The 23,429-nt window shown below is 46.3% G+C and overlaps 1 protein-coding gene and 1 long non-coding RNA gene across 4 annotated transcripts in view; both read right to left on the bottom strand.

Annotated features, from left to right (window-relative positions):
• Positions 1 to 23,429, bottom strand: part of Tshz2 (teashirt zinc finger homeobox 2) — a 446,877-nt gene that overhangs the window by 90,163 nt on the left and 333,285 nt on the right. The window lies entirely within an intron of this gene.
• Positions 17,390 to 22,446, bottom strand: LOC120101801 (uncharacterized). Of its 3 annotated transcripts, none has more exons than XR_015684003.1 (3): positions 22,275 to 22,446; positions 20,663 to 20,742; positions 17,390 to 19,546 (listed from the first exon to the last, which is right to left on the bottom strand). It is a non-coding gene; the product is annotated as an uncharacterized LOC120101801 (long non-coding RNA). The 3 variants fall into 3 exon arrangements; XR_015684002.1 differs by lacking the exon at positions 22,275 to 22,446 and adding an exon at positions 21,164 to 21,871; XR_015684001.1 differs by lacking the exon at positions 22,275 to 22,446 and adding an exon at positions 20,970 to 21,052.

The raw sequence follows: 23,429 nt of genomic DNA, 5'->3' as shown, positions 1-23,429 counted from the left end.
CTTACCCCAGATAGCTTTTCCAGAGATGGACGAACCATGCTTCTCACCAGGTGAGGTGGAGTATGGGCACCCGAATGCTTTAATGCAGACTCTTAGCAGCCTCCTGCCAACCCCCAACATCAAGAGTTTGAACTTATTTGTGGAAAGGGAACTAAATGGTCTTGGCCTTGGACCTGAAGAATCAATATGGCTTGGGATAGTGAATGAACAGGGAACCCAGAGGGTACGGGCTTTGTTCTCTGGAGAAGGGAGGGTTCTAATCTCTGAAAAGATATTAAAGTAGACTGTGAAGGAGGTAGGTTTTTAAGAGGTCTCTGAGACGTGGCAGTTGGGGAGATGTTTTTTTTGAAAGAGAGAGACAGAGAGAGACAGAGACAAAGAGAGACAAAGAGAGACACCAATACATGGAAGGAATTGTAAAGATGAGAGCAAATAAGAGCATGGGCCATGGGCCAAAAGTCTGAGGTGGCACAATGGTGGCAACACTGGCAGCTGTGACTTCAGCCCTCACATCAGTGACCAGCACAGAATCACCTGGAGATGGGGAAACACTTCTTCCTTTTGTCAGACACCAGCATCTATCTGTTCATCTCTTAGCAGAGTGGCTCCATCCATTTCTTTTGCTGTGATAAAATACTGTGACAAAAGGCTGCCTAGAGGAGGAAGAGGTTTATTTTAACTTGTTACAGGTTACAACCCATCCTTGTGGGAAAGTCAAGGTAGAAACTGTGCAGAGAGATTCATTGTATCCATAGTACAGAAGGAAACGGATACATATATGCTCCTCTGCTTTCTTGCCTGGACTTAGCACAATTTCTAAACTTTCATATAGTTCAGGACCCCCTGCCTAGGGAATGGTGCCAACCATAGTGGGCCGGGCTTTCACATCAAGTTACTGAATTAAGATAGTTCCCTACAGATCATACCCAACCTTGATAATCCTTCATTTAGGCTCTTTTCCAGGTGACTCTATGTTGTGTCAAACTGACAATTAAAGGTAGCCATCACGGGGTTGGGGATTTAGCTCAGTGGTAGAGCGCTTGCCTAGGAAGCGCAAGGCCCTGGGTTCGGTCCCCAGCTCCGAAAAAAAGAACCAAAAAAAAAAAAAAAAAGGTAGCCATCACAATTAAAGGTGACTTATTCTAAGTAGAAATTCTTGACTGTGAAATCTTAGCATGACAAGGCCCCAGATGAGAGTAAAATTAGCTCCTGGTGAAGTAGCAGTTTAGAAACCTTGGCATAGATATTGTATGAACACTGAATGATTCAGTTAGCAAACCCTTGTGAAGGATACCCCAGCTATAAACGTTTGCATCACACCAAGTGCCTAGGTTAAAAGCCAACTGGCCACTTAAGGGTTATGTTTTAGAAACAGAAAGTGTGCCAGTTGTTTTGGGCTAACTAGGATTCCTCAAGAAAAAAGTTCCTTCCATTCCTGCGCATGTCCCAGGAGCCAGAGAAATGCATAAACATCAAGGACAAAGAATTTCTTGACTAGGGAAGAATCATGCATCTTTAGAGAGAGACAGACCAATTATCCCATTTTAAGGATGTTTTTTGCACACTTGCATTGTTACCTTTGGCTGTTCTGCCTCCTGGCACATCGGACCAGCATCCTGGAGGGTGGCCATCAACACCTCTATACTTTACAAGAGGCTTCTCTTTCCTAAAACCCGAGCTGTTCCAGGACCAGGCAGGTTGACAGAGGACTTGGCTACAGCCACAGAAGCAAAGTGATTAGAAGCAATCATTCCTTTGCCCAAATAGCGGCTTGGATGAAAGAGGGTCATAAAACTCCCGCTGGAAGTTCTGTTGGAGTTGGCCGTGCATCCTGTCAGTGTAGGCGCACTTCTGCCAACGTGATGCCCTGTGCCAAGGCCCTGTGCTCCAGGAGCCAATATGCCTTTCCTACTTGGGGTTTTCCCTCTGGAATCTCCAACAACATGCTATTTTTAAGACTTTGAAGCAAAACAACAAACCCAGGGCCTTCCCTGTGAACTACAGACACAGCAAGGCAGCCCTCCCAGATTCCAAGTACACTGGGAAGAAGAGGTGGGGTAGCTCTCATTTAGGCTCTGTCTTTTCTCCTTTCCATCCTTTAGGCAGAGGACAAAAGCTTTAGAGAAGATCTTAGGGAAGATTGGAAGAAAAAAAAATAACCCAGCATAACTTCCTAGCTTTAGTTTTAAAAATCAAGGAGGAAGGAAAATTAGAACATGCTGAAAATGGAGGAGAATTTTCTGGTTTGCTATTGGTTCTCCAGGGAGGTGGCTAGTCCTAAAGCATGGTGGGAAATCTGCCATCTTTGGGCATTTTCCCAGGAGGAATCTTCTGGTGATTGCACCCTTCCAGCCTCCACCACATACACTACTCTTTCAGTTGGGAGTTGAACCTTGACCTTTAATTAAGGTTGACGCCAGTTACCATGGTCACTGTTGGGCAGAGTGGTCTACTCCCCCCTGCCTTTAAAAATAAATTGGTTCCTGACGTAGTCCTCTTTTTTATCTGTTTTATTTTTCTCGTTAGGGCTGGCAGAACCAAACATACGCCATGTGCTTCGTTATAGTAAAATTACCGTTAGTATTTGATGTGGTCTGGATAAGTGACCTCCAAAGGCCCATGCTGTAAAGGTGTGGTCTTGAATCTCTGGTATGGGGAGCTTGTGGGGCTTTCAAGAGGTATGGCCTAGTTGAAGGAAATTAGGCCATCAAAGGCTTGACTAGTCGTGCCTCCTGTAGTGCTTCGCTGAGGATGTCCTCCATAGGTTCATGCGTTTGAACACTTGGTCACCAGTTGGTGGCGCTGTTTGTGGAGGTTGGGGGTATGTGGCCTTGCTGGAGGAAGTGTCATGGTGGGTGGGCTTTGATGCAGAACCTCATAACACTTGCAAGTTATGTTTCCGGTTGAGGATGTGAGCTCTCAAACGCCTGCTTCGGCCCCCACACCTGCTGCTTGTTGCCTTGCTTTGCTGCCATGATGAACTCTTATCTCCTTGGAACGACAATTCCAGACGACTCTTTCTTCTACAAGTTGGTCATAGTATCTGATCACAGCAACAGAAAAGTAGCTGTTTTCTCCTTAGAACTGAGAACCACCTAGAAAAGTAACCAACACATCCCCAAAGGGAGTATTTAAGCCCCAGGGCCCTTCTTTACAGCCTTTGCTTCTTGGACACCACGAGGTGAGCGTCTTTGCCCTACCGGTCACCTCCACTATCATGTCCTGCCTCACCACAGTCTGAGGGCCCAGTGACTATGGACTGAAACCAGTGGAACCATGGGCCAGCACAGACCTCTCTTTCTTACAAGTTGCTTAACCTGAGCGTTTTGTTACACCAAGGCAAAGTGGCCTAGCATGGGCTCTGTCAACCTCTGATAAAGGAAACGATTCCACCTGTTAATGTCACCATTGTGTACCCAGAGCTTGGTGTATAGCAGGGACTCAATAAATACTTGTTGACTCAAAGGATAAATATTCTGGGGCTCATGTTACAATTAAAAATGGAGAACGAGAGGTTGGGGATTTAGCTCAGTGGTAGAGCACTTGCCTAGCAAGCACAAGGCCCTGGGTTCAGTCCCCAGCTCCGAAAAAAAAGAAATGGGAAAAAAAATGGAGAACGAAAGATGCTTTTATCTCTATGAATTTCATGTACCCAGGCACTGATCCACCTGATTTATTTCTGTGGGTCTGAGCTGTAACCCCTGGGCAGCAGAGGGCGGTTTATAATCTTAGCGGTACTTCAAGGCTGGGACATTGACGGTGCCCGATGCATTGGGAAGGAATCGCTGTCCCCAAAGGATCATAGGAAGTAGGACAGTCCCTATCCCCATGACGCATGTTTGGCGTTGAGCAGAGCACCAGACATGCATGGAGTGTGGAACGGCACTTTCAATCCCGGCACACCCAGTGTTCTGCTAAAGAAAATAAGATTTTGGCACTGCCCTGTGTTAGTCTTGGTTCCTCAGAAGTAGACACAGCGGCAAAGCTAAGGATTTAAACAATCAGTGCGGGCAATGCTCCTAGACAATTGTGTTGGAAGATAAGAAGGATCTAGACTAGCTACCACTGCGGCCACCAGGTGCCTGCAGGAGCTGACACCTTGGGATCATCCCACCAAAATGATAGGAACTCTAAATCAGCTCACTGCCTTCTGTGGATCAAGGGCTCCTCCGATCTGCTGTCTTGCCCTGTTGTCCCAAGGCCAAGGCAATGCCTGCAAGTGAAGGGAGACAGTGAAGGATGAAGGGAGTCGCTGAAGGGAGGACGAAGACGCTCACATGGTGGGGATGGGCAGGTTGAACACCTCGTTTACATCCCTACACTATATAACGCAACCATGACTATCAAGGGGCAGACAAAATAGAACTACTCATAATAAATTAATTTATGTGTTAACATTCAAATACATGGTCTTGATGTTCCAGAACTTGCAATAAAGCAATCACTCGCTTGTCCCTGTCCATAGAAACCTTGAGTCCAGAAGCCATAAAGACAGGCTGGGACTTCTGTGTGTGGGAGACTGGGAAGCTTCACACAGTAGGCCTTCACAATGTGATTTTCTGATAGGCCCCACATACCTTAGGACTGGGCTTGTGTGTCTGGGAGACTTGAGAGCTACACGTAGTAGGCCCGTGCAGTGTGATTTCCTGGTATGTGGCTCTGCTCTTGTAAAATTCAGATTCTTGTGTGGAGCAGGCTGAGGGAACAAGGAGGTGGTGTGCTCACCCGCAGGGCACCCTGAGGACGCCAGGTTCTTCCCAGTGAGGAACCACCATACGCACCTCAGCGTGTTCGGGATCTCTAGCTCTGACCACTGAGTGGCTACTTCTCAATCCTTGGGATAAAGAAACCCCAGCACCCGGGAGGCAGAGGCAGGTGGATCTCTGTGAGCTGGAGGTCAGCCTGGCCTACAAAGTGAGCTCCAGGACAGCCAGGGCTACAGAGTAAACCCTGTCTTAAAAAAACAAAATCTAAAAAAATTCTGAGGCTGGGAATGTTGTCCTCCTCTGACCACGTGTGTGTGTGTGTGTGTGTGTGTGTGTGTGTGCGCGCGCGCGTGCGAGTGCACACGGGCGAACATGGGCACAAGTACATATGTGAACACAACACATGCACACACCCAGACACACACATGCACACACACATATACACGCATGCGCACACACATGCACACACGCATGCATACAGCCAGACACACACACACACGCATGCACACACACGCATGCACACACACACACACACAACACACAAACACACACACACACACACATATGCTTGCGTATGGATGCACCCAGCATAGGTAAATGTTAGAAATGTAGTGCTAAACAGCAAATGAAGCACCGACCCTTAGGCCCGGGGGTAAGTGTAGCTCTTGGCTCTCACCAAAGCACTTTCTCTCTGCAAGACATTGACCGGTACAGGAATCTACCCACAGCTGGTCAGGGTGCAGAGCCTCAGTGGACAGACACATCCGTGACCGTGACACGACTCCTGCACTAAGGCTGCGTGACAGGGTTGGTAGGCATGCCCACATGAAAGGGGGACTCTCACGGGAGCCAACCCTAGAGAAAGAGCTACAGGTAACTAAGAAATGCAGACAGTGGGAGACATGGTCACCCTGGGGAGGAACTCTTAGTGCTATCCAGTCCCAAGTGGTCAGCTCTGAAACCATAGCTGTGTGTGCAACACACACAGTACGGGTGCAGCAGGTGAAACCATGATGCACACTGATCAGGACGCAGGCTGTATTCACGTATTTACACACACACACACACATACACACACACACACTGTAGGTCTATATCTATCTATCTATCTATCTATCTATCTATCTATCTATCTATCTATCTATCTACCTATCTATCGATTAAATAAAAAGAAGCCATGAATTTGAGAGGAAGAAGGGGGAAATGATATAATTACATCTTAAATAAAAGAAAATTTGAAAGGAAATGAAAACTAGAACATTTTAAAAAACGCATGAAGGGCAGAAGCAGGGAAAGGGACGGAGGCATTTGTGAGTCCCAGGCCAGCCTGGGCTATATACTGTTCCTATGAAAGGGATTTCTGGAAAGAAGTCCCTACAGTGACCGAGACAGGACCTTCCATCAGCTGAGACCCAAGCGAACTCAATCAAAAACTCCAGGTGAAGTCCGGTGCCCATGACGCACACCTGTGATCCTAGCACTCAGGAGGCAGAGGCAGCTCTGGGTCTGACTTCAAGGACAGCCTGGTCTACAGTGAGTTCCAGGACAGTCAGGGCTACACAGAGAAACCTTTCCTTGACAAACAAACAAACAAACAAACAAACAAACAAACAAATCAAGATGAATTGTGAGACAGAGTTTGTTTATTGGCCATCTATAATTCCATGGCTGAACCCACACTCATTCCTCAAGCAGAAATGCGGGGAGGCCCAGGCCATAGTGGTGCACGCCTGTAATTTTAGTACTTGTGAGGCAGAGGCAGCAGGATTGCTGCAAGTTTGAGGCAAGCCTGGGAGACACGGTAAGGTTCAGGTCAGACAGGACTACATAGCATCCTGGCAGGGGAGGAGGGAACAATGAAGGAGGGAGGGAGGCAGGGAAGGAAGAGAGGGAGAGTAGAAGGGAAGGAGGGAGGGAGGGAGGGAGGGAGGGAGGGAGGGGAGGAGGGAGGAGTCTCAGCTTAAGATCCACACTTGTAATTCTCAGGAGAGCTGTCATTTATCACCAGGACAATATCTACTTATTAGGCTGCAGGCCCGGGGAAGATGCTAAAAATATCATTTCTCCTAAAGAACAGCCTTCCTGCAAAACTGTCATTCTCTCTTGACCCAGCATCTAAATTCAAAGATCCTGGGTAAGTGATGAGGAGTGCGCTCATCGCTGTGGGTGTGTGGACGATTCTGACAGGCTTTGGGGTGTATTCTGTTTGCAAAGCCTTCGTAGCTGATGCTAAGGAAAGGACCCGAGAACACAGCCAATCTGGGGCAGGCCCTGGAGGAGCTGCGTTGGGTGCTGCAGACCCCTGTGCAGAATTCCATGCCCTAGTCTCTCCTATGCCCCATGAAGGGCTCAAAAGCAGAGACTGAACTAGACGCCCCAGGCCGGAAGAGGCCTTGTACACAGAGGCCTTGCTTCAGCACTGGCCACTGGGAGCGACATATAAGATGTTAAACAAAGGTATTAGCTGCGTGTGGCAACACACAGATGTAGTCTCAGCACTAGGGAGGTGGAAGCTATCGGATGAGTCCAGGGTCATCCTTGGGTATGCACTGAGATTGCCAGCCTGGGCTTGAGGAAACTGCTTTTCCTTTCCTTTCCTTTCCTTTCATTTTCTTTTCTTTTCTTTTCTTTTCTTTTCTTTTCTTCTCTTTCTTTCTTTCTTTCTTTCTTTCTTTCTTTCTTTCTTTCTTTCTTAAAAAAAGCCTAATGAAATCAAAGGAATGACGAGAAAGCTTGGTCCCAGCACACAGAATTGGCACCTGACCCCCCGTGTCCACCATTTACAGACTCTGGGCCTCAATTTAGAATATTTAATTCCTGGACCTTCATTTTAGCCATCTGAAAAACGGGAACCACTTGGGATCTTTGGGTTTTGTGAAGATGAAGTGGAGTTTTCTAGGCCTCACCCAGGGCCTAGGTCACTCACTACAGGCTGTGCTCAGTGTTACTGTTAACGTCTCAACTTACAGATGACGTCCTTTGGCAAACGCTTTGGTGGAGTCTGTGAAGGTTGGAAACAACCACTGCTCAGTCCAACCTCTCGAGACACAAGAGACCAAAATGGCTGGCCGGCTGTAGTTTAATTCATATTGTATTAACTGAGGCTACACATCCCCAGCTCTCAGGAACGCTGAGTCTGGAGTGCCATGCTCCTTCTAGGAGTTTCTGAGGCAAAAGTGAAACCTCCCGGATTCTTCACAACCTCCCAGTTAGATTTCCCCACTCGGGAAAACTTAGCTGAGGCTAAGAGCAGAATTAATATTTTGTTTTTGTAGAAACATCTCTGCTCCCTCTCTGCTAGTGGCCCATGTCATGACACTGTCATCTTGTTTTGCAGAATAGAGACACCATGAAAGTCCCAAGTCTGGCCGCCTTAGGGAGCCAAGAGACACAAATGACACTTGTCCGAGAGCTCAAAGATCAGGGCGTTTTACAGGTTCTGATTAGGACTCATCAGTGTGCCCGTATCTCCACGGGGAGGATGCTTCCACTGAGTGGATGACGAGGCTCGTTTAGTCTGTATTAGTCTCAAAAGGGCCCAGTCAGTCGTCCATGGGGTTGTGTTCACTTGTGGGTTTGTGCATGGGTGTGCATGGGTGTGCATGTACGTACCGTGGCCTGAGCGTGGAGGTCGAGGACGACTGTGGGTTCCTGACCTTCATGTTGTGTAGATGGGGTTCCTCACTGACCTATATGCTTCTGGGGACTGTCTCTTTTCTACCTCCTGTCACAATGTAGGAGGGCCAGGATTACAGACAGGCAGCACCTCCTGTCTCAGTCATAAGATATTAACCCTTGCATGGCAAGTGCTCTACCCCCGAGCCACCTCTCCAGCCTACGTAGTCATATTTTTGACCACACACAGTTGGAGAATTTAGTACCAGAAGCTATTTTCTTTTTTAAATTACTTGCCCTTGCTAGCTTAGAACTTAAAATGAGTTGGGAGTTATTTTAAGTTGAATATGAAGTTTGCCTTTAATACAAATTCTGACAATAATACAATCATATAACAATGTGGTTGTACTATCGCCATAAATAATTCTATATGTAATTATAACATTAAAAACAACATACATTTTTTATGTAGCTCTCATGTTCAGAGGAAGCCTCATGTAATAATGAAAGCAGTGGAAGGGCTCGAGAGAGAAATCGGGTTCGCCCTTGCTGCTGGAAAACAGGTGACTTATTTGACAAAATTAATTAATTCAGAAAATGATATTTATTTAAATTTTTTTTTTGGCACAGAGAAAAATTACAAACTCAGGTCTTCTTGAGAAACAAGCAATACCAACCGATAAAAACTCTTAGAAGTTTTCTCTTCTACTGATTTTTATTCTATTCTTATTATCCTTTTTCCTGTTTCTCTGGAGAGCACATTACCGAAGTAACACCCTGACCACAGATACAGGGCAGGAAGAAGCAGAGTGGGCCGGCTGTTGTCTCTTCCTTTTGTCCCACCAACCCGGTTGAGAACCTGCTACAGGCTGGGCGTTCTCCCAACGTGGATTCTCAGAAGATACTTTGTATTCGTCTTAAGGACTTGCTTTTCTTCTCTAGCCACCTCACTCCGGTGGGTTAACATCCAGCTTGTAGTCAAGGTGACAGCCAACAGTAATGGCTGCATAATTAATGTGGGCTCTAAGAGTCTGAGGCCTCTTGTCGAACCATTAAGGCTCATCCGAATATGAAGCCCACTGCGGGACTCCTCCGACCGATCACGGGACCCCGTGGGACTTGTGTGGGCTGTGTGCGACCGGACTTGTGGGACTGTATGATTTTTAGGATTGAAGGACAGTGTTCTTTGAAGTTCCCTTGGTGGGACACCCTGGTCTTATTTTCTTTACTTTGTGACCATGGTACCTATTCATGGGACTGTAAGTTAGTATCAGTCCTAGAATAGCAACTGGACAGCGTTGCATTAGTTGTGTTATTCTTATGCAGTATGAGGTGTGCTGCACATGAAATGACTTGCAGGGCATTTTCTTAGTAATACCTCCTGGTGGCCCTGTATTGCAGGAAGCCCTTCCTCAGTGAGCTTCCTCCGGCTCACCCCACCCCCACCCCCAGTACCCTCTCCCTTTGCTCGGCCAGCTCCAACTATCCTTGTCTTCCTCTACCCTTGCCTCTCACCCCAAGCCTCTCTCCTTGCAGGATCTTCTCACAGACCCCTTCCCTCTCTCCTCACAGAATCTTCTCAGAGACTCCCTCCGCCTAGAATGTCCTCTATCAGCCTCACAGATAGAAAGAAGCTCTGTGCACAATAACACATGCATTTAGGAAGTATCGTCCAGTGGTCCTGAGCGTGGTTTTAGTCATTCAGTTTCCATCCAAGTTTGACTCTGGGTCGCTCTCACTGCCTTCTTCGGAAGACGTCCATTCCTTCCCTCAGTCAGCCCGCCATCTGCGTCGCATTTCTCTAAATCCGCCTTTCTGGGCTGTTTCATGTAAGTGGGATTACACAAAGGGAAGCCTTCCGTGTCTGGATTCTTTCACTCTGACTAATGTTTTCTGGAGAAGACTGGGCGTGCTCGGGGCGCTGTGGCTTTAGACCGAGTAACGTTTTCCCGAGTTCATCACGGCTACAGCACGCGTCTGTGCTTCATCTTTTATTAACTGCTCATTAGCGTTTTATTATGTGGATAAACCATATTTTATTTATCCATGTATTACTTGAAGGACATTCGGATGTTCTTTGTTTCCGACAATTACGGGCAATGTCACAAAAAAGATTTGCAGGCCAGTAGGGAAGCACTTCTTGGCCATTTTGCACGAAGGGATTCCCTTCTCTCCCAAGTATTTCCTCAAAAATCTCTTTAATTTTCCTCAGAACAATTATCACATATAATCACTTTTTTTTCTCTTAAATTTTTTTTTCTTTTTCATATTAAACTAATCTGGGGCTGGAGAGCCTGCTCAGCTATTGAGAGCATGCGTCCATCTTGTAGAGGACTTGAGGTTGGTCCGGGCACTCAGCTCTGGGAGGGCGAAGGGCTCACAACCTTCTTCGTCTCTAGCTCCAGGAGAGTTGGTCTCTTCTGACCTCCTCACATGCCGATCCACACAGTCATCTTCCCATCCACCCACAGACATACAACCACTGAAAACACGGTCTCTGAGGAACCAGTCTCCCCACTTATCTAGCTCTCCATAACAGTTTGAGCCCTGTAGGACGTAGGCAAGGTGGGTCACGAGTCTGTCCGGATTAGGCACGTGGAGAGTACGTGTGAATTGAATGAATCCACAAACATGTCTTCCGGGGAAAATCGGGGAGACCCACACGGTTAGTAAATCACATCGATCTGCATCCTATGTTCCAACCAACGTTTTGGGGGCTCCTGTGCAAAGCAACATTTCTGTTACAGACCCTTAATGCACCGATTCTTCAAGGCGACACAGACACATGGAGTGGCTGGCTGCGTATTTAGGGGTCTCCGCCTCTGGTTCTGTTAGCAGCACAGAACTAAGCGCCTGAGAAAGCTGCTGAGTCGATGGTCTGCGGATCTGAAGATATTGCTGAAAATAAGCGTGTTAAGTTCCATCACGGAACCATCAGTCAGCAAAGGCTTCTTGAGTAATCAATTTAGAACACAATGAAATGGTAATCTAGTGGCGGGGCACGAGTAACTCCTGATAGGAAAAATAGTTATAGAAAGACAGAAGGAGGACAACAAAATGACCACACTGGCCTAGGACTGAGGCACCTCCTGGCCTATGGGTGTTCCCATGTTAATGTAAGGTCAAGTCCCAGGCAGGCTATATACCTGGTTTCCCTCTCTAGATGACTAAGGTTGGCTGTCTACACTGGCCGGACTTTCATGTACTCATGAACACAGGAAAGCAATAAGCCACCCTGCATGCCATTGCTGGACCCAGGGTCACTACAAGTTTGATTTACTTGTTGGAATTCAGATGGTAAAAGGCAAGTGTCTTCCGTAGGGTTTCTACTGCTGTGCTGAGACACCATGGCCAAAAAAGCAAGTTGGGGAGAAAAGGATTTATTTGACTTACCCATCCCATCCACATTGTAATCCTATATTGAGGAGGTCAGCACAGGAATTCAAGCAGGACAGGAACCTGAAGGCAGGAGCCGATGCAGAGGCCATGGAGGGGTGCTGCTTCCTGGATTGCTTCCTCTGGCTTGCTCAGCTTGCTTTCTTATAGAACCCAGGACCACCAGCCTAGAGATGGGACACCCCTGCTGGACTGGGCTCTCCCCATCAATCACTGATTAAGAAAATGCCTTGCCATTGATTCTTTTTTTTTTTTTTTCTTTTTGGTTCTTTTTTTCGGAGCTGGGGACCGAACCCAGGGCCTTGCGCTTCCTAGGTAAGCGCTCTACCACTGAGCTAAATCCCCAGCCCCCTTGCCATTGATTCTTATGGAGGCATTTTATCAACCAAGACTCCTCCTTTTCAGTGACTCTAGCTTGGGTCTAGTTGGCATAAAACTAGTCAGCACAGCAAGGAAGTGGTTAGGTCAGTAGCCGTTCTTGAGAACTTGGAAATGTAAGGACGAAATAAAAGTTAAAAGAAAATCAAAACGTGGACATCAAGGACTGGGGAGGTGGCTTACGATGGCTCGGTGGGTAAAGCATTTGCAGAGCAAGGACGGTGACCTGAGTCTGGGTCCTGGAGTGCACTTGAAAGCCAGGCTTGGCAACGCACTCATTCTGAACTCCGGTTTCCCAGTAGGCCCGTGTGAAAGCAGGTCACACATTTGCAAGGGTTGCAGAGTGCTGTGGTATCAAACGGCTTTGGTTTCTGGAAACTTAGAGGGTTGGCTGACTATTTGCTACACTAGGGGAAAAGGAGTATGAGTTCAGGGGAGGGCCCAGAAGACAGACAGATGGGGGTCGAGCTGGCCGTACACCAATGCTAAGCACGACACAGCGCTCTCAACTTGTAGAACTACCCAGCCCCCTTCCATGAACACTCACATGGTTTTAAAAGATGAACTCAGATGGTAAGAGAGTTAGTGAACGGTATTCTAAGCGGAATAATTTTAAAAATATAATAGTTCAGGGCTGAAGAGAGCAGTGTTTACGAACTCTTGCTGTTCTTGAAGAGGGCTTAAATTTGGTCCCCAGAACCCACATTGGGCATACCCAGCACAACTGTCTGTCACTCAGGCTCCAGATGATCATGTCTTCTGGCCTCTCTGGGCACCTGTACGCTTACAAGTGAACGTATATATATATGTAAAACAGGAAGCTAAACCTTAAACAAGCTGAATTCTTGTCTTTCCTCATGCTCACTGGGTGCGCACTAATACAATCAGTACTTTGGATACACTTTCCTCTCTTAAGAGCTCAGGGGGGTAACGATTGGCACAACGTAGGAAAACAGAGTCACAGAATAGAGGGGAACGTTATAAAACGTCTCAAAAGGACCAACACGGGGAACTTTGAATTCAAACCTTTTCGGTCTGAATCTTTCTTCTTCTTTTGGATCTGGGTGGGACATTATTTCTCCTGACTCCTCTAAAACTTTTTAGATTTATTTTTAATTTTAAAAAGGTTTATTTCAAATTGTGTACACGTCTCTGCGTGTGTGCGTGCTCATGAGTGCAGTGCCCACGGAGGCCAGAAGAGGGCAGTGTATTCCCCCTGGCGCTGCAGTTACAGATGGCTGTGAGCCATCTGGTGTGGGTGCTGGGAACCAAACTCATGGCCTACGGAAGAGCAGCAGGTATTGTCAACTCCCAAGTCATCTCTCCATCACTGCTCTAACTTCTGCTTCCGGCTGGAGAATAAGCCCTGATTTTAAAGGAACCGGGTCTGTCTGATTGGGACCATTCCTGTGCTTAAGGAGAACTGACCTGGTGTTAGTGGTATCTGTTAGTGGACCCTTCCAGGTGCTCTTAGATTAGTGCTTGACTGAATAAACACAGGGGAAAGGGGCTTGGGAGACAGGCATTAGAATTCTGCCCACCACTGCGGGTCTTCAGAGTTTTGGAATGAATATTGAGCTAATCTTAAGGGTGACCTAGTGTGAGGCCCCATTTTAAGAGAAACAGTTGATATTTGTGAATGCTAAACTGACACCCTGAAAGTGTCATGAAAATCCAATGTGTAAGGCACCAAAAATCCCCCAACAAGCCTTCATTTCCTTCCACCCCCTCTGCCGCTAAGTCTTCAGGCTCTGCTACTGTGTCACTTTCTCAAACATGCTGCTGTCAAGCCGAGGCAACATCTCACTGTGTAGTTAGCTCAGGCTGGCCCCAAACTTGAGATCCTCCTACCTCAGCCTTGGCATCGCTGAGAGAGAGGCTCCCTGTCTCCGGGCCCACCTCGGCTGGGCTTGTTGAAGCCTGCAGTTTGCTTGGCTTTCGTAAGAAACAATGCATTCGACATCCCAGTATGCGACTCTGGGTTAAAAATGTGATTTATCTGTGTAATGACATCAGCAGTCCACCTGCCACTGAGGATAGGGGAAATCTCGCAAGGTCGCACCAGTAGATGAAGAGCTACAGGCAGTCACTGATTGCCCTGAGCGGGAGAGACAGGCTTCTCCAGAGGTGAGCCCTGACATACATTATCCAATCCCACATTGTCAGCCCTAAACAAACAAACATACATACATACGAACATACATACAAACATACACACAAACATACACACACACACTCACACATGTGCAACACTAAATTGTCTTGGTCGCAGATGTGGTATGTGTGTGTGTATCATACATACACATACATACACTCTTTAATATACATGTATTTATATTATAATAATAAGAGGTCATGAATTTTGGGGAAGTTGGGGGTCATGGGAAGAGCTGAAGGGAGTGATAAATATCATGTAAACTACTTATGAATGCAAGTCTTAAAAATGTTTATATCCACTATAGAAACAAACTCAATGAAAAAAACCACATGATCATCTTTTTAGATGCTGAGAAAGCATTGACAAAATTCAACACCCCTTCATGATAAAAGTCCTAGAAAGATCAGGAATTCAAGGCCCATACCTAAACATAGTAAAAGCCATATACAGCAAACTAGTAGCTAACATTAAACTAAATGGAGAGAAACCTGAAGCAATCACACTAAAATCAGGGACTAGACAAGGCTGCCCACTCTTTCCCTACTTATTCAATGTACTACTCAAAGTCCTAGCCAGAGCAATCAGACAGCAAAAGGAGGTCAAAGGAATACAAATTGGAAGGGAAGAAGTCAAAATATCACTATTTGCAGATGATATGATAGTATACTTAAGTGACTCAAAAAGTTCCACCAGAGAACTACTAAAGCTGAAAAACAACTTCAGCAAAGTGGCTGGATATAAAATTAACTCAAACAAATCAGTAGCCTTCCTCTACTCAAAGGATAAACAGACTGAGAAGGAAATTAGGGAAATGACACCCTTCACAATAGTCACAGATAACGTAAAATACCTTGGTGTGACTCTAACCAAGCAAGGGAAAGATCTGTATGTCAAGAACTTCAAGTCTCTGAAGAAAGAAATTGAGGAAGATCTCAGAAGATGGAAAGATCTCCCATGCTCATGGATTGGCATTATTAATATAGTAAAGATGGCCATCTTGCTGAAAGCAATCTACAGATTCAATGCACCCATCAAAATTCCTATTCAATTCTTCATAGAGTTAGAAAAAGCAATTTGCAAATTCATTTGGAATAACAAAAAACCCAGGATAGTGAAAACTATTTTCAACAATAAAAGAACTTCTGTGGGAATAACCATCCCTGACCTCAAGCAGTATTACAGAGCAATAGTGATAAAACTGTTTGGTATTGGTACAGAGACAGGCAGATCAGTGGAATAGGATTGAAGACCCAGAAATGAACCCACGTACCTACTTGATCTTTGACAAAGGAGCCAAAACCATCCAGTGGAAAAAGATAGCATTTCCAACAAATGGTGCTGGTTCAATTTGTGATCAGCACGTAGAAGAATGCAAATCTATCCATTCCTATCACCCTGTACAAAGCGCAAGTCCAAGTGGATCAAGGACCTCCACATAAAACCAGATACACTGAAACTAATAGAAGAAAAAGTGGAGAAGAGCCTCAAACACAGTAGCACTGAGGAAAATATTCTAAAGATCAAGAATGGACAAATAGGACCTCATAAAATTGCAAAGCTTCTATAAGGCAAAGGATACTGTCATAGGACAAAATGGCAACCAACAGATTGGGAAAAGATCTTTACCAATTCTACATCTAGCAGAGGGCTAATATCCAATATATACAAAGACCTCAAAAAGTTAGACTTCAGAGAATCAAATAACCCTATTAAAATATGGGGTACAGGGCTAAACAAAGAATTATCAACTGAGGAATATTGAGTGGCTGAGAAACACCTAAAGAAATGTTCAACATCCTTAGTCATCAGGGAAATGCAAATTAAAATAACCCTGAGATTCCACCTCACACCAGTCAGAATGGCTAAGGTTAAAAAAAAAAAAAAAAACCTCAGGTGACAGCAGATGCTGGCAAGGATGTGGAGAAAGAGGAACACTCCTCCATTGTTGGTGGGATTGCAAATTGGTACAACTACTCTGGAAATCATTCTGGAGGTTCCTCAGAAAATTGGACGTAATGCTACCTAAAGACCCAGCTATACCACCCCTGAACATATACCCAAAAGATGCTCCAACATACAACAAGAACACATGCTCCACTATGTTCGTAATAGCCAGAAGCTGGAAAGAACCCAGATGTCCCTCAACAGAGGGATGGATACAGAAAATGTACATTTACACAATGGAGTACTACTCAGCTATTAAAAACAATGACTTCATGAAATTCATAGGCAAATGGATGGAACTAGAAAATACCATCCTGAGAGAGGTAACCCAAACAAACAAACAAAAAAAAAACCCCCACACATACTATGCACTCACTGATAACTGATATTAGCCAACTTATTATCCAATATACAATCCACAGACCAGATGAAGCTCAAAAAGGACGACCAAAGCGCAGATGCTTCAGTCCTTCTTAGAAGTGGGAACAAAAATACTCACAGGAGGCAATACAGAGAGAAAGTTTGGAGCAGAGACTGAAGGAAGGGCCATTCAGAGACCGCCCCACCTGGGGATCCACCCCATATACAGACACCAAACCCAGATAATATTGCAGATGCTAAGTGCTTGCTGACAGGAGCCTGATAAAGCTGTCTCCTGAGAGGCTTTGCCAGAGCATGACCTATACAGAGGCAGACTCTAGCAGCCAATCATTGACTTGAGAATGGAGTCCCCAATGGAGGAGTTAGAGAAATGATTGAAGGAGCTGAAGGGGTTTGCAACCCCATAGGAACAACAATACCAACCAACCAGAGCTCCCAGGGACTAAACCAGCATCCAAAGAGTACACATGGACAGACCCATGGTTCCAACTGCATATGTAGCGGAGGATGGTCTTGTTGAGCACCAATGGGAGGAGAAGCCCTTGTTCCTGACAAGGCTTGATGCCCCAGTGTAGGGGAATGTCAGGGTGGGGAAGGCAGGAAGGGGTGGGTGAGTAGGGGAACACCCTCATAGAAGCAGGGGGAGAGGGGATGGGATAGGGGGTTTATAGATGGGAAGCCAGGAAAGAGGATAACATTTAAAATGTAAATAAAAAAATATCCAATAAAAAAGTCAAAAAATAAAAAGATTAAAAAAAATCACAATTGACAAGGAAAAAATCTTTCCACTCAATAAAGAAAAAGAGGTGAATTAATGAGCAGTTTGCTTTTATTTAAAAAAATTGAGTATTGGCAGATTAGAAGTTGACAAAATTGTTCTTGTCCAAATCAAATGTAAATCGCCCGTTCTTTGCTTCTCTCTCTGGGTTGTAATTGAAATGTTACATTTTTATTTTAGACTGACAAATGAAAACAAAATCACACCCAGAGACATTCAGAGGCCAAAAATTATGGCTGGAGCCTCTGAGAAAGTCATTCTACAACAGCTGGGATCCTTGGATCCTGGCTTATCAAAACTCAACTATTCCAGGGCCAGAGAGATGAGCTCAGAGGGTGACCAGGCTTGCTGCCAAACCTGGTGACTTGAGTTCAATCCCTGGGACCCACATGTTGGAAGGAGAGGGCTAACTTTTAACAGGTTGTGTTAACAGGTTGTGCAGGCACGCATGCACAGATACAATATATACATAAAAATAGAAGTTGAAGAAGAGAACAGTTCTAAAGAAAAAGATTTGGTCAGGGAGCATCACCTTGAGTCAGACTGGTTTCCTAGTGTCTGTTTCATACACCAGGGAATATCATCATGGCCATAGGTTACAGAGCATTCCAACAAAGGCAGGATTTCCCTTGTGGAATGTTAGCAGAACCCACCAGATGTATTTCCTTTTTGTGGAAAAGGATCACCATTTTCAGCACTCAGAGCCGTGTTAGCATATACAATGTGTATTATTTATGCCTTGTCTGTAAGGAGTGCCAGACAGTTCTAGGTGCTGCAGAAATGGAACAGGAACAGTAACATTTTGACTTGGCAGTGACTATTTGGGTGGGCCTTGGACACAATGCAACATGGTATTTATATGTAGCATGCAATGCTGTGTCCACACAGCTAAGCAGAGAGAGTCTCTGACATGGCATTTGTCCGAGGCTAGCCAGGGATTCTTGGCCGAATGTGCTTTTCCTTACAAAACCACTGAGGCGGACAACTGCGAGAGATGGTACCATTCTGAGGTCCGTCCAAATTTAAATTCTGGGTGTGCCTCCAAACCATGTTCTTTCTTCAAATGAACACTGTCATGGAGACATGGGAAAGAACCCCACTGACAAACACCACCCTGCACCTAAGGGAAGTCATTTGTGACAGCCTGGAAAGGGTCTCCGAGATGCCCACTTTCTAATCCCGCAGCCTATGAATGACAGAGGGTCTCTACCCAAGCCACTGTAGATTAGGAGAAAACAAGATGATTCAGGTTCTCCAGATGGCCCAGTGTCATCCCAAGACCCCATGCCATAGGAAGGCAGGAGACTCTGTGTCATTAGTAAGTGACAGAACAGGATGACAGAATTCAAGGAAGAGTCAAGAAACTCCACTCAGTTTTCTATGTATGTGTCTCTGTGTGTGCACATGTGCAGCTATCTCTGGTGGCCAGCAGAGGGCAGCAGACCCCTTAGATCTACAAGTGGTTGTGTGGTGCCTGATAGGGGTGCCAGGAACTGAACTCTGGTCCTCTGGAAGCACAGTGAGTGTGCTTAACCTCAGAAGCAACCATATCTCCAGTCCTTAACAAACTGATTCCTTAACAGAAATTATTTTTTGAGTATCCCTCTTTCAGATCTTTGAAAGCCAGGTGATACTAAACTGACTCATTCACATCTCTTATAAGAAGAACTCACACCACGAGGGCCTCAGCGTGGCCCCAGGCATTGCCTGTTGCATGCAGGTATTAACTAGTGTAGCCCCCGAGAGAACTCTTGAGTGTTCTTGAGTGGGAAATTGAAGCACAGTCTTACAGTTAGTGGCGAGTTAGAACTCAAACCCAAGGAGGCTGGCCCAGACGTCCCCCAGTTTGCTCCCTTCTGTGTTGGTACATCCAGGTACTTAGCCCAGCTCGGAGTCACAGAGCAACTTAGCCCACGAACAAAGCCAGATGCCAGCTAACATAGAGGCTGTGGAAGTAGGCCAGGTCACTCCGCTGAGTTAAACTGCTTTTGATGTATGATCGAGTGTGGTTATGATGATTATGAGCTCGTTAGCTCTCGAGCCTTGTGGGGCTCGTAAGGCAGCTCCCGAAGACGCTCTGCAGAAAGCCTTTGCAGCAGCAGCAACCGCTGGAATGAATATTTCATCTTCCCGGGGGAGACCGCTTTGAAGAAAAATGTCTGTTACTCTGGGCACCCTGAGCTCATCTGCCTAAAAACAAAAAGAAAACTGGGGGTGATGAGGCAGATAGATTGTCACCCCGAGACTACACAGAACACAAGTTAAGGCTGGCCACACAGCTAGCCCTTCTCTCCCACCCAACTATTCTACAAAGAAAAAAAAAAGTACAGGTCGATATCAGTTTGGCTTTGTTTTTTAAAGTCTCCCTCCTTCCTTCCTTCCTTCCTTCATTCCTTCCTTCCTTCCTTCTTCCCCTCCCTCCCTCTCTCCCTTCCTTCCTCCCTCTCTTCCTCTCCCTTCCTTTCTTCTTCTACTTCTTCCTCCCTCTCTCTCCTCTCCCCTCCTTCCTTCCCTCCCTCTCTCCCTCCCTCCTGTCCTCCCTCCCGCCCTCTCTCTTTCCGTCTCTCTTTTATAAACTGAAAGAAACACAGTCACCACTAGCATTTTCCAGCTGCCTTTCCTTAGCCACAGTTTTGCTTGCCTGGATATATATATATATATATATATATATATATATATATATATATATATATGATAGCTTTCACGCGTCCAGTCTGTATTTACAGGATACCTACTACGCGCCTGGTATCGTTCTTGTTGAAGAAAGAACAGGTAAGGCTTTTCTGTGGGCCACACACAGCAGCCCCACCCTTGCCTTCATGAACACAGCCCATTTGCGTAGCTTGTCATCACGTGGGTGCCATTTGGCTGCACTACATCTACAAACATTCCTGTACACAGGGTTTTACACTTTAAATTCTTTAAAAACGTTTCAAAGAGCTTTCAACTCTTCTCGACACATACACTGGAGTGGAATGACCAAGTTGTGTGGTAAATTCATTTTAAACGTATCAGGGAGTTGCTGGATGGACCCCTCCCTTAAAGCCACTCCACTCGTATGAATGACCCCCGTATGTATGAAATGTCCTGACAGACAGGTTCACAGTCTCAGAGAGTACATGACTGGCTCCCAGGGGACCAAAGGGGAGAAATGGGTCTCATGTGTGGAAACGTTCTGAAATGAGATGGTGGTTTGGATGCGCACTTCACGTGGCTAAAACAAGGTCGGGCTCAGCGGTTAAGGGTATGTCCTGCTCTTGCAGAGGACCAGAGGGAAATTCTCAGCACACATATGGGGCATCTCACCACTGCTTGTAACTCCAGATGCAGGAGGGCCAACACTTTCTTCTGGTCTCCGAAGGCGCTCACATTCCCTCTCTCCCTCTCTTAAAAATACAACCCAAAAGACCAATTCTGTATCATACACATTCTACCCCAATTAAACAAAACAAAACAGAAAGATCAAAAGATCTGACAAGGTCCTAATCTTATGGGGCACATAGGTTAATGACTGAAGACCGGCCAGAGAGAAATCAATATCTCATACAGTGTATTCATCTGTGCTCTGACAGAAGAGGAGCTGGGGAAGCACTTGGGTAGGATTCGTTGCTACCTGACTGGCCGTGGCGGGACACAGGACATTGAGAAGATGGAGAGGCAGGGAGTCCAGCTGGGGCTGTGACATTATGATGTCACATGTAACATTATGATGTCAGGGGTATTCAGTCAGGGGGTTCTTTCACACTAGGGAGATATATATAGAATTTGTAGATAGTTCTAGTTGGCATGATCTAGAAGGGAGCTTACCACCAGCTTCTAGTGGGTAGGAGCTGGGTAGAGCCGGTATTCCTCCATTTTCCAACAAAGAATTCCCTGGCCTGAAATGACCTCAGTGAACTGGGCTGAGACACCCTGACCTAACCGTGCAGATCCAAGGCTTTAAATCTGCTGAAAGAGAACCCCAGCCAGTTTTATACAGCATGCAGGCTCAGGGGTTGTTCTCTGTGAGACATCTGGAACTGGGGGTGTGGCTTTGACCTCTCTGTCTGCGCCCTGAGAAAGACAAAGGTTCAGCCAGTTGACCATGAGAGTTGAGAACATCCACCACACTCAGTGTCCTGACTTACATGACTCAGACCTGGAATTGGGTGTACTAGGGTGTGGGAAATTCTGCAGGAAAACCTACAATTCTTATCCAAGGGCAGGTTTTAGCAAAAGCAGAGTATCTGTGCCCTATGCCCTAGTGGAAGCGCCTTTTCTCATGATAATTTAAGATGGACGCTGTCTTCCCACTCTCCCTCCTCCTCTGTGGGTTGAATCTACCAGACCCTGCATTCTAACCAGGAATCGAGGCCGGAAGAGATGAATTCACAGAAGAATCAGCGGCCGTGGTGCCTGGGCTTCCTTCGGGTTGCCATAGAGGCTTTCCGTGCAAACCCGCTACAGCCACAATAAGATATTTACTGTCTTTATCGGAAGATCAAACCCACCCACGGATGTCACATTGCTCAAATTCCATCAGTAGATCAGACAAGCTGTCTCTGGGAAGAGGGCATTCCAGCCAGCAAGTTCAAAGCGCACTGGCTTCGAGGGCCGGTCCCTTCCTATTTTCTGTCACGCACCCTGAGCCTTTGTTGTCTCCGCACTGCTGATAAATCAATCCATCAAAAAATTTCCTCAGTGAAACTCAATCAAGAAAGGTCATGTCAGCGGGAGAGGAACAGATTAAATTAGCATCAAATTAGACATGGAAAGTGAGTTCTGTCAAAATCATCGCAGCGCTCAGCACAATTAGAATATGTTAATTATGCATTTCATTAAGGTGGATGTGAGATGAAATGTCACTGGGGTAGGCATCCGAAAAAGGGAAGATTGCCAGGCACAACTTTCTCTAGACAATGTGTGACACCTTCATTACCATCAAGAATCGCGAGTCTGCCGTGACTTTTTCTGTAAAGGATTAAACCATTAACTGTTTGCTGGCTCCTCTCATTCGTGCAAAGGGGGGGGGGGTTCCCTATCCTCAGAGCGGACCACGCCCTTCCAAGGGGCTGTCTTGCTCTTGGACCGCCATGGCCCCGGGGGCTGCTGGGAATGCCCGGTGGGCAACGGGGAGGTGGCTGGCTTTAATGAACTCCTTGGAATCCTGCCACTGCCTTAGGGGTGGTGGGATGCTGGGGATGGAGAGGAGAGAGAAATGAGGGGTGAGGATTACAGAGGGAGGGGAGGAGGGGCGAGGATCTTGGCCCCAGTCTTGGGGATGAAAGATATAATCAACATAATGGGGAAGGGGCGGGGGAATCCGATTTCTAAATGCGCACCCAGCAAACTCTCATTTGGTGAATTCTTTTGCAGTCGCTCTGAGTCATGGTTAGTTACCACGAGGCTCTGACTTGTAGCGAGGCAGCTTCATCAGATGCTGCTCAGGGGCTCAGCATAGAAGGCAGAGAGTCTGAGCAGCCCATTCCTCTGAGACTACGGTTTGGTCCGCCCCACCCCGCCTCTTTTCTTTTTTAAAACCATGGCTTTCTACGTCAGGGGAAGGACAGGAGGGGGCTCAGGGTGGATTTTTCCTGATCTAGATTCCTCAGGTAATTCCTTTCCTCCCTCCCACCATGAGCCAAGCATCCAACGTTCCAGATCAACCTAGTTCTTTAGGAAGGGCCTGGTGGTGCCTCATGGAGAGAATCTCCTCCATGTTCTCGTTTCTCTTGCACAGGTTGTCTGTCTCTTGGCAGGGGAATCCCTGATCCCAGCCTCTCTGTCCCCTGTTCGCGCTGCCTTCACATCCACAGAGCGCATGCGCACGTGCGCCCCTCCCACCTCAGAGCACATATCTCTGGGGTTCATCTACCTCAAGTCAAAATGAACATGACTTCCGGCAGGAAGTGTCCCTCACTGCCCTTGCTTCCCTACATCTCTCCAGGAGCTGCCTCCTGGGCGCTTGGGATGCTGGATTTGACAGAACTTTCCAGAGTTAATATTTACTCTTCACACCCAAATGACATATCCTCCCTCCTCTCTCTCACACACAAAATTAACATATTATATTGATGATGGCCCATTGCAACAG

This window comes from Rattus norvegicus, chromosome 3, assembly GCF_021556685.1.
Source record: "Rattus norvegicus strain SHRSP/BbbUtx chromosome 3, alternate assembly SHRSP_T2T, whole genome shotgun sequence".
NCBI classification, from domain to species: Eukaryota; Metazoa; Chordata; class Mammalia; order Rodentia; family Muridae; genus Rattus; species Rattus norvegicus.
Note: the sequence above shows the minus strand (reverse complement) of the source record. Positions and strands in the feature narration are given on the sequence as shown.